This window comes from Phoenix dactylifera, unplaced genomic scaffold (genome assembly GCF_009389715.1).
Source record: "Phoenix dactylifera cultivar Barhee BC4 unplaced genomic scaffold, palm_55x_up_171113_PBpolish2nd_filt_p 001159F, whole genome shotgun sequence".
In the NCBI taxonomy this organism is placed as follows: domain Eukaryota; kingdom Viridiplantae; phylum Streptophyta; class Magnoliopsida; order Arecales; family Arecaceae; genus Phoenix; species Phoenix dactylifera.
The window spans coordinates 31,787-40,347 of NW_024068498.1; the positions used below are offsets into that span (position 1 = coordinate 31,787).

The window sequence follows — 8,561 nt, forward strand, 5'->3', positions numbered from 1 at the left end:
CCCAGGCGAACCAGCAACAACTCCCCACTATCACATGCATATGCAGGATAAGACACCACACTGATCATGTAAATGCTGGCCAGTATCCAGAACAGAAATCCATCTCACATCTACATACTAAACGGCACCTCGCGGGAATTCTACATCCGCGGAAAGCCATACTGCACCTCGCGGGGTCTTACTATGCCCGGCGGCAAGCAGAATATAAGTCGTAGGACCGGCCGATCCTACGCCTAGGGCCGTGTCCCCCCCTAGGAAGGGACTGGGCTCCGCCCACCCAGAAGGCTACTATGTGCACAAAGGCCGATGTTCAACCCCATCGACTATAGGTGTCCTGCAGATACTGTCAAGCCATGCATGAATGCCATAATGCACCTTCCCAATACTCTACTAAAAAGAAGTATAATCAAGACTACCACTTACAAGTCTTTGAAATAGAGGAAATGAAATCAATTTACAAAAGAAGTCATTTCACAATTCGGAATCAATTTGATTACTCATCAACCCCTCGTAATTCCTCTCAATGTTTCCTCAAATGCATGTACAGAATAATCAAGCATGGAGAATCAAGATTATAGAGGAATCTACTACAACAATTAATCAATAAGCTCAGGTGGAATCAAGTCACACTTGGCAACATTCATGAAAATGAATAAGGAATGTGCTCATGGTGCAAAGTACATGACTCTCACTCACCTGTCAATCTGGCACAGCCCTGATACGCCTCCAAAAATCTACAGTAGGCAGTGGGAAACTTCTTCTTCTTGTTCCCTAGCTTCTTGCCCAACTGTGACATGCATTTATAATATATTTAGTCCTGTATCAAGGGTCATAATCTACGTGCCAATTATAATATAGGGAACTTTAATTGATTCAACTCCCCCGTTCCCTAAATCTTTTCTTTTCTTTCTCTTTTTCCTTTTCTATTAATTAACTCATCATTTATGTGTATTAGGGACTCTCTTGCACGAGTACAAGGTTTCTCTTAGCCTAATCTAGGCTTAATACCCTATTTTGGCATAAAATTTCTTATTTTCCCACTCGGATGAACAGTAACCCGGACCGACAGCCGGTTACTTCATCCTGGGTTTGATCCACTTTCCAAACTCCAAATTTGATGAAATTTTTACCTAACATTCTACACTCATAGGGGATTCCAAAGAGGTAACATGCATTGCTATCGGAGGTCGTTTGACCCCTAAATAATTCGCCGAAGTTGGAACTTCGACACAGTTTTTCCGTAGTGCCGGAAAAATTTGTCAAAATCCGATTCTTCCTCTTTTAACCGCCTCTACAACCCTTATCCGACCCCTCTAGACTATATCCACCCTTTGTATAGCCTAATGTCATCAAAAGACTAGATAGGGATGAATATTTACCTTTTTCTTTTTGGAAATCGAGGTCCTTGCGTAGAGGGGAAGGAGATCTACGTTTTTTCCTTCAGCTGGAAGTGCAACCGGGATCCCTTTCCTCCTCGAATCCCCTTCCTCTTCTTCTTTCTTCTTCTTCTTCTTCTCTTTTTCTTTCTTTCTTTCCTCTCTGTTTCACGCCTGAGACCCCCCCTCTCTGTCTCTCGGTTTCATTCCAAAAGCCACAGCAAACCCCCTAATTAAATCACATCAAAACATTATTCACCCTTTGTTTAATATTATTAAATTCCTATTTTGCCCCTAACACTTCAACATATCTACTGTTATGCCATTAACTTTTCATTCCTTCCAATTTTACCCCTCATATCAATTTTAAATGACTATTCTATCCTTTTTTATATAAAAAAAATATTTTGGGGTTATTACATCATCTGTTCGAGGCAAGTGGATTTTAAGTGGGACCTTTGCGAACGCATCGTGACCCCTCCACTTACCTGGGAGCTTACCTGGTCAACTCGGTTCATTAGACCGGATTGGAGGCTTAGGTGCCCTCTTCAAACCAGTTAGGAGCTGTCTAGTGATTTTAGGACAAAGACTAGGATTGATATGCTTTTCTCTTTTATTGCATGCTTGATTGATCGAGTACTAGTGTATGCACGGTAGTCGTTCTAGAGTACAAAACCTATTACCTTTTGACCCTGAAATAGAACAAACCCTTAGGAACATTCGAGCTAAGATCAAAACATTAGGATCATCCCCACCTCTTAAAGATGGCTGAAGAACAACCCAAACTCCTGAGGGAATATTTTACTCCCACTATTTACACTTCCCCATCTTGCATTCGATTACCTGAGGTAGCAGCTGTACAATATGAAATAAAGTCTAGTGTGATCCAAATGCTTCCATCTTTTTATGGGCTCACCAATGAAGATCCATATAAACACCTAGATGAATTCCTTGAGATTTGCACCACTGTCAAGATTCAGAATTTCACTGATGACGCTCTGAAACTTAGATTATTCCCCTTCTCCCTTAAAGATAGAGCTAAGCAATGGCTGAATTCTTTAGAGGCCAACTCGATTCATTCCTGGGGTCAAATGCAGCAAGAATTCTTACAAAAATACTTTCCCATAGGAAGAACGAACCAGTTTAGACATGCTATCACAAGCTTCTCCCAAACCGAGGGAGAAGAATTTCATGAAACTTGGGAGAGATTTCGGGACCTAATCCGTAAATGCCCACATCATCAAATACCTAAGTGGCAGCTAGTGCAATGCTTCTATGACGGATTGACTGAACGAAACCGTCAGATGATTGATGCCGCATGTGGGGGGACATTCATGCTTCAAAATGAGCATGAAGCATGAAAATTATTTGAAAATCTAAATGAAAACTCCCTCCACCATGCTTCATGTTCTCGTCAAGCACCCCCCGAGTTCTCAAAGAAAAGGGACCATTTGTGAAATAAGTCATTCTATGGACTTGTCTAGCAAGGTAGATGCATTGTCCCATAAGATTGACCAACTGATGATAGGTGGGCATTACATGAACTCTTCCCAAGCACAAGTGTGTACTATTTGTTCTAGCCCATCCCACCCTATTCATGAGTGCCCTTCAGCGCCCCAATTCCCCGAACTCGTGCAAGAACACATCAATGCTGCTCAAACACTGCCTAGACCGGGTAATGACCCATTTTTCAATACATATAACCCGGGATGGCGAAATCATCCAAACTTTTCTTGGAAGCAGCAAGCTTCGAATACTGCCCAACCTTATTTCCAAAACTTTCCAAACCCTCAGAATTTTCAAACCCCACAAAATATTCATCTCTACTGTCCCTCGATTCAATTTCAACACACTCCTCCTCCACCCTAAAGAAACACAGCCTTTGAGGAGAAAGTGTTGAACGCCCTTCAAGGTTTGGAAACCATTACACAATTAGTGCACTCTCATACGCAATAAATCGCCAAGTTAGAATCCCAGATGGGGCAACTAGCTAATGCACTGAACAAGCGAGAGGAAGGAAAGCTTCCAAGCCAACCACTAAGTAATCCTAGGGGACAATACATGGCTCAAGAAAATCAATTAAATGCAATTCATCATGAACAAGCCAATGCTTTGACTACCCTAAGGAGTGGACGTATAATAGACAATAAGATTGGGGAGGACAATAATAAGGAAGGTGAAGAAGAGGATAGAAATGTGTCAAATGAAAATCTAAAACCTTCTTCTTCTTCTTCAGCTAGTCCATCTTCTGCCAAAACTCACATCCCAAAGGCCCCATTTCCTGAAGCTCTTACTTCACCCTCTCCATTTGGCAAAAAGGGAACTTCATTAGAAGAGATGATGGAGGTCTTCAAACAAGTTAAAATCAACCTCCCACTCCTTGATGCCATCTGACAAGTTCCCTCCTATGCCAAATTTCTCAAAGACCTTTGTACACAAAAGCGAAAATCTAGGACACATGTGCCTAAAAAGGTCTTCCTAACTGAGCAAGTGAGTTCTATTCTCCAACACAACACCCCTCCAAAATTCAAAGATTCTGGTGCTCCCACCATCTCCTGTGTCTTAGGAAATAATTTCATTGATCGAGCACTCTTAGATCTAGGGGCAAGTGTCAACCTTTTACCCTATTCAGTTTATGAGAAACTTTGTTTAGGTGAGTTAAAACCAACCTCGGTATCCCTTCAATTGGCTGATCGATCTGTAAAAACACCACGTGGGATAATTGAAGATGTTCTTGTCAAGGTAGATAAATTCTATTTTCCAGTAGATTTCATTGTCCTTGATATGGAACATGAGCCCAATCCTAATAAACAAATCCCCGTGATCCTTGGGCGACCCTTTTTAGCAACAGCCAATGCATGCATCAATTGTAGAACAGGGGTAATGAACATATCATTTGAGAATATGAAGGTAAAATTAAATGTGTTCAATGCGGCCGACCAACCCGCAAGGAAAATTGAGTGTTTTATGATAGACAAAATAGATGACCTCATAGAAGGAGATGCAAAAACTATCTCACTATGTCTGGCTGAAGACAATAAACTTAGCGCTTGTTGGGAGGCAACCCAATTCTCTTAGATTATTTCTTAACATTGAGGACAATGTTAGGTTTAGGTTTGGGGGTATTCATCTTGATTTTCATCAAAAAAAAAAGTTAAAAAAAATATAATAAAAAAAAATCATCTTTAAAAAAAATTAAAAATATTTTTTTAAAAAAAAAATGTGTTTATTTTCATAAAATAATAATAAAAAAAATTATTAAAAAAGTTTTGTTAAAAAAAAAAAATCTAATTTATATACATTTATGCGAGAATGATAAACACACAAGGTATATAAAATCTAAAAGCCCAATGACTAGTGGGAAGTAATACAAATTTAAGTTCTTTTTATTAAGTCTCTCTTAGGGAGTTGTAAGCTAATTAATACTTTGGAATTTCACTACACACTGGCCGACCCTTCTAAGGTCTAGGCGCGACATTATGTTGATAGTATAGTAGCAACCTTGGACCCTGATGAATCATACTTATCTAATCCAATAAAAAAAAATCAATAAAAATGGATTTAGTCAGGAACATCGGAAAGGGCTACCTATTGTCAAAGGTCAAGTGGGCTTGTGATGAGGACTCCGAGCATAAGTCCGTAGGGGAGTCTTGATGCCCGACACCTTATGCCAACTGGTGTGAGAGTTGTCGACTGATTGCTCGTTACACGGAGAAATCACCACAAGAGTAAAAGTGCACAATTTATATATCTTTCTTAAAAAAAAAGAAAAAAAAAGGAAAAAAAGCTGTATTGACCGAAAAGACAATAGTGTGAAAGCCGTCGTTGTAAAAATTCGAGTAAACTGGAATATTACAGATAAAGCCCGTGAGGTACTAAAGTAAATATCCACAACTCTCGAAATCCTGCAGATAAGATGATTTTGAATCAGTGAGTAGGTTCCTTCGACCAATCCTTGGAAACTACTGGTATTAGCAATATTTTGGAGATCCGAACTCTTAGCTTGGGTACGGTCCAGATTTCACCGAGCACTCCAGTATAAATAAGTCTTACAACTCCCTAACGGAAACTTAATGACTTCAACTTGAATTGCATTTTGACCTAGAATTTGGGCTGACTTAGTAAATAAAACCGTGTGTGTTTTGAAATTCTTATCATTTATGTATCTTAAATTAGATTTTAATATTAAAAAAAAAGTTTTTTTTTTCTAGCTAGTATGCACTTGGAATTTGAGGTTTCATCAATCGAAAAAAAAAAAAAAACAACAACAACAACAACAAATTAATCATAACAATAAATGATATTGAAGTTTGTGGGTATCTTCACTGAAAACTCTCACGAGACTATAACTCGTCCACTAGGGTAACCTAGGGGTTTAAAGCCATGTTGCATATGGTAAATGCAATCGCGATGCCTGCGAAAGTGAGTTAGAGTTTTTCTTTTCTAATTTTATTTTGCTCGAGGACTAGCAAAACATAGGTTTGGGGGTGTGATAAGTGCTGATTAATCTATAATTTAATATTCTTTTTTCAGCACTTATCAATGTTCTTAAACGGATAACTACTTGTTTTACCATGAAATTGAATAAACAATGAAATAAATTTAAATTAGGGTAAGAGGTAAATAATACTTTTCTTAAACAGACTCTGAATTTGTCTCTCTTCTGGTTGAGATCTTTCATAAAAACATATAAGGAGGAGATTGTGTTGACCCGAATTATTAACCTGATGGAATTGCAATCAAGCTAAGGGTATAATTCAATGGGCTTTGGTCCTGGTTAGATTGAAAGTTATAATTATATGGAAAAATATTTGATTAACCCTTGTTATTAAGTCACGGTCCTGCTTTTAGCCTTGTTGAGTCCGGTCTGAAGTTGAATTAAATTTAAACAACATTGGGCTCGAGAGTAAGTTCACGCAAATCAACGATCATGACCCACCTCAAACCCAAAGTCAATTCCCAACCAATTCCTTACCTGCCTTCATATAAAATTTATAATTTTAAAACAAAAATAATAATAATAATAATAATAATAATTGAATATCCATGATTCACTGTTCATATGAACAGTGTCCCGTGAAAACACTGTTCATATGAACAGTGTTACAAAAAAAAAATAATAAAACTAATCCCACTGTTCATCTTCTTCCTCCCTCCTTGCATCAGGGCCGTCCACCTTCCTCCCGTTGATCCCGCCTCACAGAGAGACCCCAAGCCCATCCCGCAGCATCCCTGCTCCAATCTGTAATCCCGTGATCACGCCTCCTCCACGATTCCTCCCAGCTTCCAGCCGGATCAGCCTCCGACGCCGCGTCCGAGCTTCAACTTTCCAGCGATCTCCCAGCACCCGATCAAGCGGTGAAGCCCTCAGCCGTTCCGTGCATTCATTCTTCCCCCTTCCGGATCTGCAGCTCCTCCACCTCCACGCGCGCCTCCTTCCTTCCACGATCGATCCCGTTACTGCAGCCTCCGCGTCCGGACAGCCCGCGACCCCACGTTCCGCCTCCAAGCCGGCACCGCATCCGTGAATGGCGTCCTCCCGTGATCGGCTCCTCCCAGCGCCCGGATCCACGTCTCCTCTTCCAAAGCTTCCGGATTAGCACTCCATCCTAGCTGCTCGTGAAGCGCCTCCTTCCTTCCGCAAGCGATCCATCCCACCATCCGTGCATTCCTCCCAACGATCAAGCCATGATCCTGTTTTCCGAGAAGAAGAAAATCAAGCGCCCATTGATCCCGCGACCGTTTTGATCCTTCGCCGGCTTCAAGGCTTTGGCAAGCTATATAAATGGGAGGACGGCAGAGGAGAGGGGGGGGGCTCGGTTCCACAAAAAAAAACAGGGGAGACCCCCTGTTTCGGTGAAGAGAAGAAGAGAGGTTCGGTTGGGAGAAAAAGAAAAGAAAAGAAAAGAGGGGGGGGAAGAGAATAGTTTGTGATATTTTTGGAAGAATGGGAGGTGAAGGCTTTCATTTGAAGATGGAAGGACATCCGGCCACCATGCGCGGCTGAACACCTAGTCTAGGGCTGGATGAAGCCCTAGCAATGTATCAGGGCATTGTAGTTCTTACTCTTTTAATTTTTTGGAGCTTGTTTAAATTCTTATTATCAATAAAAAATCATTTTACGATGTTTAAACTTTGAGCATGCTATTTATTATTCATGTCTGCTAAAGTAGTTTAAGATGATCCATGCCTAGGAAGATGAGGTGTGCAGCACTCTAGGTTAGCATAATTAGGTAGACACTTCATGCTACACCGAAGATGGATCTTCCTAACACTCTTTATGTTTTTATTTTAAAAGGCTTGTAGCCAATTTGCATGCATCTCTAAAAGATAAAAATTAAGAACACAGTCCCTAATGCAATGCTATGCGGTGGATTCCAAACCCTAGATCTATCTACTTTGATAAATTTCAATTCGTACTCATAGATTAATTTAGTTAAATCAAGTTAGCAAATCCTTCTTCTTGATTTATTTTTAAAAGAAAAATAACTTATTCTTCAATCCCTGTGGACCGACACCCGTAATCACTATCCTACAGGATACGTGCTATTGCGTGGTTTATCTTTGAAATTGAAAGAACCGATCAATTTTTGGCGCCGTTGCCGGGGATTGCTAGCATAGTTATTTTTCTTATTAAAAAAATTATTTAAAAATTAAAAAAAATTTCTTTAAAAAAATTTTCTATTATTGTTACTTTTCTTATCTTCTTTTTCTCCCTTACTAATTTTTATTTATATATATATATATATTATTTGATCAGAAATCGAGAAAAAAAATCTGGGATGATCAAAAGGAGAACTGCCGGAAAAGAAATGCTGTAGAGGTTTGCAAAAAAATAAATAAATAAATAAATTGCTGGGGAAATTCTCTTTGGTAACCTCTAAACTTTTCTTATTTAAATTAATTATTGGTTTGAAATTTTGTGGTGATTGTTTGATTTTAATTATAGCAAAATTGTGAATGCATGCTTGATACACATACACAAATCAATTTGCACATAGTAAGGGCAATCACCCCAATAAGATAAGAGCCGGATTTCATCACCGGACTCTTGCCCAACTTAGGTGAACTCAATCTCACATAGTGTCATCTTTAATTAAAATCAATTAGACGTTGGCCCCTAGGGACGTTCGAGCTCAATAGGACGAAGATCACCGAAGGTTGCACCAATTTCGCTCTGTGGCT

General features: G+C 39.6%; 1 non-coding gene across 1 annotated transcript; it reads right to left on the reverse strand.

The window, feature by feature from the left end:
* Positions 1-2,516: 2,516 nt before the first annotated feature.
* On the reverse strand, positions 2,517-2,622 carry LOC120108074. The gene has a single exon (XR_005509585.1). It is a non-coding gene; the product is annotated as a small nucleolar RNA R71 (small nucleolar RNA).
* Between the last annotated feature and the right edge of the window lie 5,939 nt (positions 2,623-8,561).